This window comes from Colobus angolensis, unplaced genomic scaffold (genome assembly GCF_000951035.1).
Source record: "Colobus angolensis palliatus isolate OR3802 unplaced genomic scaffold, Cang.pa_1.0 Scaffold206, whole genome shotgun sequence".
Lineage (NCBI taxonomy): Eukaryota > Metazoa > Chordata > Mammalia > Primates > Cercopithecidae > Colobus > Colobus angolensis.
The window spans coordinates 1035173-1048231 of record NW_012115222.1 but is presented as its reverse complement, the minus strand read 5'-3'; the positions used below and the strand labels follow the sequence as shown (position 1 = coordinate 1048231).

The 13059-nt window shown below is 38.9% G+C and overlaps 1 pseudogene; it reads left to right on the top strand.

Moving 5' to 3' along the window:
- The first annotated feature begins 9156 nt into the window (after positions 1-9156).
- LOC105511911 lies at positions 9157-11733 on the top strand (annotated as a pseudogene).
- The last annotated feature ends 1326 nt before the right edge of the window (positions 11734-13059 follow it).

Genomic DNA, 13059 nt, shown 5'->3' with positions numbered 1-13059 from the left:
CAGCTTCACTTCTCAACGTGATTTGGTGGTGGTGGGAAAATTGGGATAATCACCATCAGTTCTGCAGACCCCGAGGTTCCATCCCCTGGGCAGTTTCCAAAGCTTTAATTCATCTGGAGGTACATAAACTGCAGGCTGGGATTTAGTCCTTTTCCAACACATAGCCATGGCTAGTAACTGATATTCCAAGAGGAAGAGTTTTCAAGACAACATAATCAAAAAGCCATATAAAGAATACAGCTATCACATAAGACAGACAACAAACTCAACAACATAAGCCATCTAAATTAGCATTACGAGAAGAGGTGGACCAAGAAATTAATATAGCGATGATAAATATATTAAGAGGTTAAGGCTGATAATCAGCAATATGAAGCAAGAATAAGAAAACATAAAAAAGGTCCAAGTTGAATATTAAGGATGGGATATATAACAGTTGAAGTAAATAAAACAATGAATAAGGTATATAGCAAAATGGATAAAGGTGATGAATAGTGAGTTGGAAGAACAGATAGAGAAGCTCTCTTAGAGGTCAGCAAGAAAGTGTAAAGAGACAGGAAATGTGAAAGAAAGCTAGGAGATGTGGAGGGTGGAAGGAGGGTGCAAATACTTGTGAGCAGTGGCTTTGTAATGTGTCAACGTGACTAGACTGAACTGTGCTTCCTAAAATTCCCTTTCCTGTATATTTCTAATTAGGGTGGGCCACAAGAGAGAACCCTGTGAAAGGTTTGCTGGGCATTAGCCCTTGTCTGCCAGCTCTCCTTCTTTGTGGGAAGCATCAGTGGAGCCTCCAGTTGCTCTACCTTCCCCACTAAGCTTCTCTGACTCCTGGGCCAGGTGTGTGCTTGGCAACTGTGATGCAGGACTGTGGTTTCTGCAATAAACAAACACGCACAATCAAGGTTAAAGGCAATAATCACTAATACAAATTGTAGTGTGTCCTCGTGGGCTTCAGTTTGTGGGTTCCAGCTTGTTCTTACTCACCTCCACTTTACTTCATCTCCTCTTCCCAACTGCCAGTTCTGTAGTTTCAAAGCTCTAGCATTGGAAGTACAGATAATCTTCTTACAGAGGCTGCTTGACCAGTTCTTACAATTTCATTAGGTCAAATCCCTGCGATGTATATATTCCCATTCACCATTCCTATCATATTGATATTGTCTCAAATTTTAATTATAAGTTGTTCTGGATAAATAGTAAGTTTTGGTTTTTTTCTCACTTTACTGAGGATATACAAACTTTTCCAAGGAATTTTATCACCTTTACCATATTTCCTAAATATTGAGGATTGCTTCAAACAAGTTTTCACTATGTATTTTTGTGTGGCAAAACTTCATTCTTGGTCTTATCTAAAGTATATATATTAGGCCATCACAGTTGAAAGACAATTTGTCTGGATATACACTTTTAGGTTCAAATTTATTTTCCTTTGAGACAGGATCCCACTCTGTTACTCAGGCTGGAGTGCAGTCACATGATCACGGCTCACTTCAGCCTCTACCTCCTCAGGGTTAAGGTGATCCTCCCACCTCAGCTTCCCAAGTAGCTGGTACTACAGGAATGCACCACCATGCCTGGCTAATTTTTATATTTTTTGTAGAGACAGGGTTTTGCCACGTTGCCCAGGCTGGTCTGGAACTCCTGGGCTGACGCAATTCGCTTGCCTCCACCTCCCAAAGTGCTGGGATTACAGGCATGAGCCACTGTGTCTGACCTTTCCTTTGATATCTAAAAAACTTTTCTTCCCTTTTGTCATCTTCTGTGTACTGTTCAAATCTTATTTTTGTTCTAATTGCTGATCTCTTCACTATCTCTGGAAGTTTTTTGAATTCTTTCCTTAATTAACTTTGATGTTCTTAAATTCTATTCTGATGTTTCCAGGTTTAGGCTTTTTCCCATCTCTTATTTTTCTCTCTTTCTGAATATGGGTATAACAGGGTTCATTCAAAGAAGCAGATCCATTAGGATATATTTCTGTGAGTTCATATATATGCATTCATATATATAAATATGAACAATAACTAATATATATACATGAGTCCACTAAATTAATTGTCCAGTTAGGAGGAATATACAGATATTGATAAATTTAAGAAATTAACAGGAATAAATAAACATGAGTAAGGGCCTTCAGGCTAGCCATAATGAAACAAAAATAGAATATATAATTTTCAAGCCAGTAGAAAATGAAAGTGGAGTAAATTGAAAATATAAAATATGGAATAAATAATTCCTAATATAAAAATTACAACAAATATAAATCACTTTAATTCACAAATAAGACAAATACTCTCTATGGTATTAAGAAATAAAAATGAAATCCAAAAATATGTTTTCTATGAGGAACATTCTTAAAACCAAAAGACATAATAAGTTTGAAAATGAAAGAATGAAAGACAAAAAAAAAATAAACAGAAACCTAAAGAAACCCAGAATCTCAATCATGATAGCTGACAAAAGAGAATTTAAGGTGGGGGGTAAATAAAACAACAGTGAGAAGATATAACCATTGCAAATATACATATGCACCTAATAATAGGTTACACTAACTGACAAAGTAAAGAAACAGATAAATCATTGGGAGTTTTTTTTAACACCCGACTATCAGAAATGTCCTAAGCAGTATGTTGAGAGCCTCTCAGACTATCCACCTCTGCACTGCTTTGCTGTACATGACATGAGACAGACAGTTGTCACGGGTGTCATCAAAGCAGTGCACAAGAAGGCTGCTGGAGCTGGCAAGGTGACCAAGTCTGCACAGAAAGCCCAAATGAATATTACCCCTAATACCTGCAACCTCAGTCTTAATCAGTGGTGAAAGACTGGTCTCAGAACTGTTTGTTTCAATTGGCCATTTAAGTTTAATAGTAAAAGACTGGTTAACGAAAGCAATGCATCATAAAACCTTCAGAAGGAAAGGAGAATGTTTTGTGGACCCCTTTGGGGTGTGTGTGTGTGTGTGTGGCAGTTTTAAGTTACTAGTTTTTAAAATTAGTACTTTTTAATGGAAACAACTTGAGCACAGATCTCTCACAGAATTTTGGGACACATTAAACCAAAGTTTAGTGAGAAAAAAAGTACTAAGCAAAAATTAAACAGATTTTTATATAAACATAATTAACAGACTCATACTATTAATTATATTGTTCAGATCTTTAATATGTATGTTCCAAAGGTAGGATTTTATATACATATACATATATATGCTACAATAGTTTATGCAACAAATAGCACGTACATATTTTTAGAATAATGCACATATTTACACTAGTAGACTAGGCTTACCGAAAGTTCCAGTAAACCCAGGGACAGTATTATGCAGATTTTTTTACTGAAACAAGATCTAACTCTGTCACCCAGGCTGGAGTGCAGGGACATGATCATAGATCATTACAACCTCTAACTCCTGGGCTCAAGCCATCCCTCCCACCTCAGTCTTCGGAATAGCTGGAACTGCTACAGGTGCACATCACCCCCAACCACTGCAACTATTTTTCAAAAATATTTTTGTAGAGACAGGGCCTTGCTATGTGCCCAGTCTGGTCTCAAACTGCTGGGCTCAAGGGATCCTCCCTCCTCTGCTTCCCAAAATACTGGGATTACAGGCATGAGCCACTGCACCCAGCCTCCAGCAGATTTTATCTTCTAAACATGAGATAATACAAGAAATTAATAATATAAAACTTTTACAAATGTCTCAAATTTTGAATGTAACATATTGCTAAATAACTCACAGGTTAAAAATGAAATTATAATCAAACTGAGTAAATACCTAGAATTGAATGAACTTGGAAATACAAAATATATGGTACATAACTAAAATGTTATTTAGAAAGAATATTTATACCTTTAAATATGTTTATGAAGAAACAATAAAAGTTGAAACAAAGTATGCTAAGCATCCAACTCAAGAAGTTATAAAAAAGAACATCAAAGCAAAACCAAAGAAGAAAAAAGACATAATAAAGGAAACAATATAATACATGTTTTAAGTAGAAGAGATGTATAAAACTAAAAAGCTCTATTTTTGAAAACAGTACTACGATAAACTTTTGATAAAAGTGAATAAGGATAAAAGGAGACAACAAAGGTAAATAAAACACTGATCAAAAAATAAAGATAGGAAAATAATTACAGGTTTTCAAAGAGACAAAATAGATAAATTCCTGGAATATATATAAAATGCCAAACTAACCTAAGAAGAAAAAGGAAACTTAAAATAAACTCACAGGGATTAACGAAACGTAACTGGTAATTAAATTTCCAAACCAAAGATCTCCAGGCCTGCCTGCATGCTTTTAAAGTAAACTCTATCAAACTCGGTTTTTGTTATTGTTGTTGTTGTTATTGTTGTTGTTTTGAGACAGGGTCTCACTCTGTCACCCCGGCTGGAGTGTAGTGGCATGACTGTAGCTCACTGCAATCTTGAACTTCTGGGCTCAAAGGATCTTCCTGCCATAGCCTCTGGAGTAGCTGGGACTACATACAGGCATGAGCCACCTTGCCTGGCCTCTATCAAACTTTCAAAAACGAATTCCTGTTTTAAAAATTATTCCAGAAAATGCAAAAGAAAAAAAAAAGAATTTTCCATTCATTTTATAAAGCTAATATAATCTCCTTTTCCTTCTTGCTTCTGGATTTTAGCCACAGTTTAGAAACTTCTCCCCACTCACAGATGATAGAAGACTTCATCCTACCTTCTCTAGAACTTGTGTGATTTCATTTCATTTCTACATTTATCTCTTAGAGCCATTTGAAATTTATTCCAGTATGTGCTATAAATAATAGGTCTGATATTCTCTATTCCCATGTGACTACACACAGCTCACAAGCGCCAATTGTTAAATTTTCAGGGATTTTGTGGGCTGATTGTTAAACACAGCCATTACTACAAAATAAATCATATCAACTTAAAATGAAATAAATCATGTTAAAAATGAAGCTAATAAATATTCACAACTTATCACTCCTATTACTTTGATACATTTTACTACTATCAAGACTTCTGAGGTTATTTATATCTATCATGTCCATACAATGGAAATACTATAAGCATGGAATGCTGCTATGCATCTTTTCCCAAGTCTTTATTTCATGACGCCATATGGATAGCATGAAATTGGCTATGGTGGGAGCATTTACATCACAAAAGTTAGTGATGCTAAAATCAGGGCCTAATTTTTTATTTTGTTGATTGTGTAGAATAAGGATCACAAGGGCCAGTAGGCCAAATCCAGTCTGCCAGCTGTTTGTGTAAATAAAGTTTTATTGGAAGACAGCCACAGCTCTTTGTTCACTATCATCCATAGCTGCTTTTATGCTTTCATGGCAGTTGAATAGTTGCAACAGATACCATATGGACCAAAAAGCATAAAATATTTCCTATCTGGCCCTTTCTAGACCAGAAAACCCTGGTCTAGACTTTAAAAAATAACAATGAAAATGTTAGCAGCATAGATTTATTTTCAAAATGTATCACACGCAGTCTCAGTATGAGGGCAGCTGAAGCAGCCGGCTCAATTAAGATGAGGTTTCTGCTGCTTCTCCTGGTGGTGGTGTCGGCAGTGGTGGCCAATCTGGGCAGCGTGCCCAGCAAGAGATTAAAGATGCAATACACCACAAGGCCACTGCTCAAGTTCCAGATTTGTGTTTCCTAAAGTTATAGGTGGGTGTTTGAGGAGCACATGTGGGTTATTAGCCAGCGGTACCCAGACATCCCACTGAAGGAGAGAATTACCTCCCTCAACCAATATATAGACACATAGCATCTTTCCTGACAGCCTTCAATCTAGTACTAATAGGATTAATAATTGTTGTCAAGGATCCTTTTGCTTTCTTTGGCATACAAGCTGTAGCCTTCGGTGAAATACATAGCATAGATAAAAAGCAATCACAACTTCTGGAAATCAAGGACACACTTAGAGAAATGCAAAATGCACTGGAAAGTCTCAGCAATAGAATCAGACAAGCAAAAGAAAGAACTTCAGAGCTCAAAGACAAGGTTTTCAAATTAACCCAATCCAACAAAGACAAAGAAAAAATAATTTTTAAAAAAATGGACAAACCCTCCAAGAAATTTGAGATTATGTTAAATGACCAAACCTAAGATTAATTGGTGTTCCTGAGGAAGAAGAGAAATCTAAGTTTGGAAAACATATTTAAGGGAATAATCAAGGAAAACTTTCCCGACCTTGCTAGAAACCTAGATATCCAAATACAAGAAGCTCAAAGAACACCTGAAAAATTTATTGCAAAAAGATAATCACGTAGGCACACAGTCATCAGGTTACCTAAAGTCAAGACGAAGGAAAGAATCTTAAGAGGTGTGAGGCAAAGCACCAGGTAACCTCTAAAGGAAAACCTAGCAGATTAACAGCAGATTTCTCAGCAGAAATCCTACAAGCTAGAAGAGATTGGGGCCCTATCTTCAGACTCCCTAAACAAAACCATTATCAGCCAAGAGTTTTGTATCCAGCAGAATTAAGCTTCATAAGTGAAGGAAAGATAGTCTTTTTCTGACAAACAAATGCTGAGAGAATTCACCAGTACCAAGCCAACACTATAAGAATGGCTAAAGGAACTCTAAATCTTGAAACAAAGCCTCAAAATACACTAAAACAGAACATCCTTCAAGCATAACTCTCACAAGGCCTATAAAACAAAAACATAATTTAAAAAAATATATTCAGGCAACAAACAACAAATAGCACCACAAATAACAGAACAGTGCCTCACATCTCAATGCTAAGGTTGAATGAAAATGGCCTAAATGCTCCAGTTAAAAAACAAAGAATGGCAGAATAGATAAAAATTCACCAACCAAGTAACTGCTGTCTTTAAGAGACTCATCTAACACATAAGGACTCACATAAAGTTAAGGTAAAGGGATGGAAATAGACATTTCATGCAAATGGACATCAAAAGCAAGCAGGAGTAGCTATTCTTATATTAGGCAAAATGAACTTTAAAGCAATGGCAGTTAAAAAAATAAAGAGGGACATTATATAATGATGAAAGGATTTATCCAACAGGAAGGTATCACAATTCTAAATATATATCCACCTAACACTGGAGCTCCCAAATTTATAAAACAATTACTACTATGCCTAAGAAATGAGATAGACAGCAAAACAATATTAGTGGGGGACTTCGATACTCCACTGACAGCACTAGACAGGTCATCAAGACAGAAAGTCAACAAGGAAAAAATGGATTTAAACTATACCCTAAAACAAATGAACTTAACAGATATTTACAGAACATTCTGCCCAACAATTGCAGAATATACATTATATTCATCAGCACATGGAACATTCTCCATGTTAGACCATATGATAGGCCATAAAACAAATCTTAACACATTTAAGAAAACTGAAATTATATTAAGTACTCTCTCAGACCACAGTGGAACAAAATTGGAAATCAACTCCAAAAGGGACCCTCAAAACCATGTAAATACATGGATATTAAATAACCTGCTCCTGAATGATCATTGGGTCAACAATAAAATCAAGAGGAAAATTTAAAAATTATTTGAACTGAATGATAATAGTTTCACAACCTGTCAAAACCTCTGGAATACAGCAAAGACCTTGCTAAGAGGAAAATTCATAGCATTAAATGTCTACATCAAAAAGTCTGAAAGAGCACAAATAGACAATCTAAGGTCACACCTCAAGGAACTAGAGAAACAAGAACGAACCAAACCCAAATCCTGCATAAGAAAATAAATAACAAAGGTCAGAGCAGAATTAAATGAAATTGAAACCAAAAAATACATAAGATAAATGAAACAAAAACCTGGTTCTTTGAGAAGATAAATAAAATTGATAGACCACTAGTGAGATTAACCAAGAAGAGAGAAGATTCAAATAAACTCAATTAGAAATGAAACAGGAGATATTACTACTGATACCAAAGAAAAGCAAGAGGTTATTCAAGGCTACTATGAACTCCTTTACACACACAAACTAGAAAACCTAGAAGAGATGGATAAATTCCTGGAAATATACAATCCCCCTAGATTAAAGCAGGAAGAAATAGAGACTCTGAACAGACCAATAACAAGCAGAAAGATTGAAATGGTAATTTAAAAAATTGCCAACAAAAAAAGTCCAGCATCAAAAGGATTCACAGCTGAATTATTTCAGATATTCAAAGAATTTATACCAATTCTATTGACTTTATTCTACAAGATAGAGAAACAGGGAATCCTCCTTAAGTCATTCTATGAAGCCAGTATCAACCTAATACCAAAACCAGGAAAGGACATAGCAAAAAAAGAAAACTACAGACCAATATTCCTGATGAATATAAATGCAAAAATGCTTAACAAACTATTAGCTAACAAAATCCATCAGCATATTAAAAAGATAATCCACCATGATCAAGTGGGTTTCATACCAGGGATGGTTTGACATTTGCAAGTCAATAAATGTGATGCAGTACATAAACAGAATTAAAACCAAAAATCACATTATCATCTCAATCGATGCAGTAAAAGCATTTGACAAAATCTAGCATTCCTTTATGATTAAAACCCTCAGCAAAATCAGCATGGAAGGGACATACCTTAATGTAATAAAAGCTATCTATGACAAACCCACAGCCAACATAATACTGAATGGGGAAAAGTTGACAGCATTCCCCCTGAGAACTGGAATAAGACAAGGATGTCCACTCTCACCATTTCTATTCAACATAGTACTGGAAGTCCCAGCCAGAGCAATCAGACAAGAGAAAGAAATAAAGGGCATCCAAACTGGTGAAGAGGAAGTCAAACTGTCGCTGTTTGCTGATGACATGATAGTACACCTAGAAAACCCTAAAGACTCTAACAGAAAGCTCCTAGAACTGATAAATGAATTCAGCAGTTTCAGGATACAAAATTAATGTACACAAATCAGTGGCCCTGCTATACACCAACAACAACCAAACTGCCCCTTTTACAATAGCTGCAAAAAATAAAAAATAAATAAATAAATAACACTTTGGAATACACTTAACAAAGGAGATGAAAGACTTCTACAAGGAAAACTACAAAACACTGCTGAAAGAAACAAATCTGGAGGCATCACATTATCTGACTTCAAACTATACTATAAAGCCATAGTCACCAAAACAGCATGGTACTGGTATAAAAATGGCACATAGGCCAATGAGAGCAGCAGTGGAAAGACCAATAGTGGCAGCAGAGTCTCCACCTGGACAAGTCCAGCAGCCGAGACAGCAGTCGCAAGTATGACACCGGTGGGGGCGGCTACAGTGGCCACTTGCATAGTTACAGCTTCTCAGCACCAAAAATTACTCAGGCGGGGGCGAGTTGCTCAGCAGCTCCCCAGGTGGAGAGGTGGAGTCACTTTCCTCCAGGCCGCCTCCTCAGCTCCTGTCCCAGCTGAGTGAGGAAGCAGTGGAGGATGGCCTGTTTCATGAGTTCAAAGGCTTCAGGGATGTAAGGGTCAAAATCAATCACTTATCGGTTTCTGGCGGTGGAGATGAGCCGGTAGCCTTTGCGAACTTCCCACACCCACAGGACACGCGGGCGGCCAAGCACTCAGAGGTGGCCTGGTGCTCTCTGACCCGCCTCTGAAGACAGAAGCTGTGCATGTGAACCGGCCCCGCAACTGCTCCCCTTTAGACAAAGATTTATCCTCCATCAGCCAGAGTGGTGGGAGCCTCTGTAGGTGGTCACCCACACTCCCTTGGAGGCGGTGGGGGCCAGAGATCACCTTCCACTGGTGGCGCAGCTTTGGGATACAGAGACTAGGCTGCAGCAGATGGCTCATGGCCACCTAACCCCTCCACCTCCACCACTATTGCCTGGAGACTGGAGACAAAACGAGACTATTCATTCTATGAGAGACTGCACCCAGCATACAGTCTTAAACCAAGGGAGGGAGCTGGAGCAGATGCTGCTCCTTTCAGAAAAGTGGATGAGATGTCACCCGAGGATCATCACAGAACTAACCAGACACTTTTCTTGGGCAACCTAGACACCACTGTAACAGAGTGACCTAAGAAGGCTGTTTGATTGCTTTGGAGTCATCACAGAAATAGATATCAAGAGCCCTTCTCTTGGCCAGACTAGTAATTATGGCTTTCTCAAATTTGAGAACCTAGATAGGTCCCAAATTAGCAATGTTCAGCAGAATTATAATTTGGAATCCTATCAAAATTGGTTATGGTAAAGCTACACACACCACCCGCCTCTGGGTGGGTGGCCTGAAACCTTGGATGCCTCTTGCTGCCCTGGCATGAGAGTTTGACCAACTTGGCACCACACACCCCACAGACTACAGAAAGGTGATAGTTGGGTGTATATCCAGTATGAAAGCCTGGATGCAGTGCACGCTGCCTGGACCCATATGCAGGGCTTCCCACTTGGTGGCCCAGGTCACCACCTTAGAGTAGACTTTGCAGACACCAAACGTCGATACCAGCAGCAGTACATGCAGCCTTTGCCCTTGACTCATTATGAGCTGATGACAGATGCTTTTGGACATCAGTCCCTTGACCCTTTGAGGGGTGCTTAGGATAGGACACTATCCTTATTATATAGAGATTGTGATAGAGACCTTTATCCTGACTCCAACTGGGTGCCACCTCCAACCCCAATTGGAGAAGGCAGCACTGGGACTGCAGCTACTGCTGTGCCTGCTTACGAGCCACTGGATAGCCTGGATCACAGGCGGGATGGTTGGTCATTGGACAGGGACAGAGGTGATTAAGATCTGCCCAGCAGCAGAAACCAGCCTGGTAAGCGAAAGCTGCCTGGGGAGAGCAGAGGACGGCATCTGGCTAGGTATCCTGAGAGTGACTGCCCACGAAAATGTCACTGCGCTCCTTCTCCTGACCACAGTCCAGAATTGAGCAGTAGCCAGGATCCTTACAACAGCGACAATGATCCATCTTCCCGTCTTCTCTTGGAAAGGTCCTCTCCAATCAGAGACAGATGAGGTAGTTTGGAGAAGAGCCAGAGTGACAAGTGAGACCATAAAAATTCTGCCTCAGCTGAATGGATAGGAAGCACCATACAACTGCTCCCACTGATGGGAAAGCCCTCTGAAAAAAAGAAGACCACACTGATGGGAGTGCACCTAGCATCAACACTGCTTCCTGGAAGCTGAAGTCCCCTTTCCAGAAACAGGATGCGGGGACAGTCCCTGTGGCACAACCCGTTCCAAACTCTGTTTGACCTGGGAGGGCATGCTTCTACTGAAGAACAGCAACTTTCCTTTCAACATTCCAACATGCAGCTGTTGCAGAGTGACCTCCAAGTGGCCAGCAGTCTTCTTGTGGAGGACCAAAGCGGCCCAGCTCAGGATCACTCAGTGTCTCCACTTGGATCAGCCCAAGTTGGATGAAGTAACTCGATGCATCAAAGTAGCAGGACCTAATGGTTTTGCCATTCTTCTGGTCGTGCCTGGAAGTTCTGACAGCCAATCCTCCTCTTCCTCAGACACTGCCACTTCTACTCAGAGACTGCTTAGGTGCCTTGTGTCCTATTTAAAGCAAAAGCAGGTACCCAGGGTGATCAGCCTTGGGAGGGGGGCACAACAAAGACAAGGAAAATACCGGGGCCCTTCATGCCTTCACACCTTGTGAGCACTCCCAACAATTCCTGGATTCGCTGCCAAGGCACTGGCTACATCTGAAGAAGATTACCTGGTCATGATTATTGTCCATGCAAAACTAGTTGAACAGCAGATGAAGATGTGGAATTCAAAGCTCTAATGGACCTTTTTGAAGAGAAATTGTGGCTTATGTGGAATTTATGTGGGCCTCTGATGGAAGAAAGGTAATCTGTTTAGTATTTGTGCATTTTACAAAAATAGCAGCTTAAAGTTTTGTATCATTGTGATGCCAATGCCAGTGTTTGAAGTGGGGGGAATAATGACCTCTTTGCTTTGTGCTATGTACATAAGATTTCTAAAAGAGTAAAAAAAAAAACCTTTTTTTATGGCTCACACAGCTTAAGAGTAGCTGTCTCTCAAACATGTACTCACACTTGAGCTGCTTTTGTTTTATTCTAAATAAATAGTTTCTTTTGAAGAAAATAAAAAGAAGGCACATAGACCAATGGAACAGACTACAGAACCCAAAATGAAGCCAAATACTCACAGCAAACTGATCTTTGACAAAGCAAACAAAAACATAAAGTGGGGAAAGGACACCCAATTCAACAAATGGTGCTGGGATAATTGACAAGCTACATGTAAGAGAATGAAACAGGTTCCTCATCTCTCACCTTATACAAAAATCAACTCAAGATGGATCAAGAACTTAAATCTGAGACCTGAAACCATAAAAATTCTAGACAATAACATCAGAAAAACACTTCTAAACGTTGGCTTAGGCAAAGATTTCATGACCAATAACCCAAAAGCAACTGCAACAAAAACAAAGATAAATAGGTGGGACTTAATTAACTAAAGAGCTTTTGTATGGCAAAAGAAACAGTCAGCAGAATAAACAGACAACCTACAGAGTGGGAGAAAATCTTCACAATCTATACATCTGACAAAGGACTAATATCCAGAATCTACAAGGACCACAAACAAATTAGCAAGAAAAAAACAATTCCATCAAAAAGTGGGCTAAGGACATGAATAGACAATTCTCAAAACAAGATATACAAATGGCCAACAAACATATGAAAAAGTGCTCAATGTCACTAATGATCAGTGAAATGCAAATCCAAACCACAATGCACTATCACCTTACTCCCACAAGAATGGCCATAATAAAAAAAAAATAATAGATGCTGGCGTGGATGCGGTGAAAAGGGAACACTTCTACACTGCTGGTGGGAATGTAAACTAGTACAAGCACTGTGGGAAACAGTGTGGAGAACAGTGTGGAGACCTTGTAGAACTACCATTTGATCCAGCAATCCCACTACTGGTTATCTACCCAGAGGAAAAGAAGTCATTATTCGAAAAAGACACTTGCACACGCATGTTTATAGCAGCACAATTCATAATTGCAAAAATATAGCCCAATGCCTATCAATCAACAAGTGGATAAACTGTGGTGTGTGTGTATGTGTATGTGTGTGTG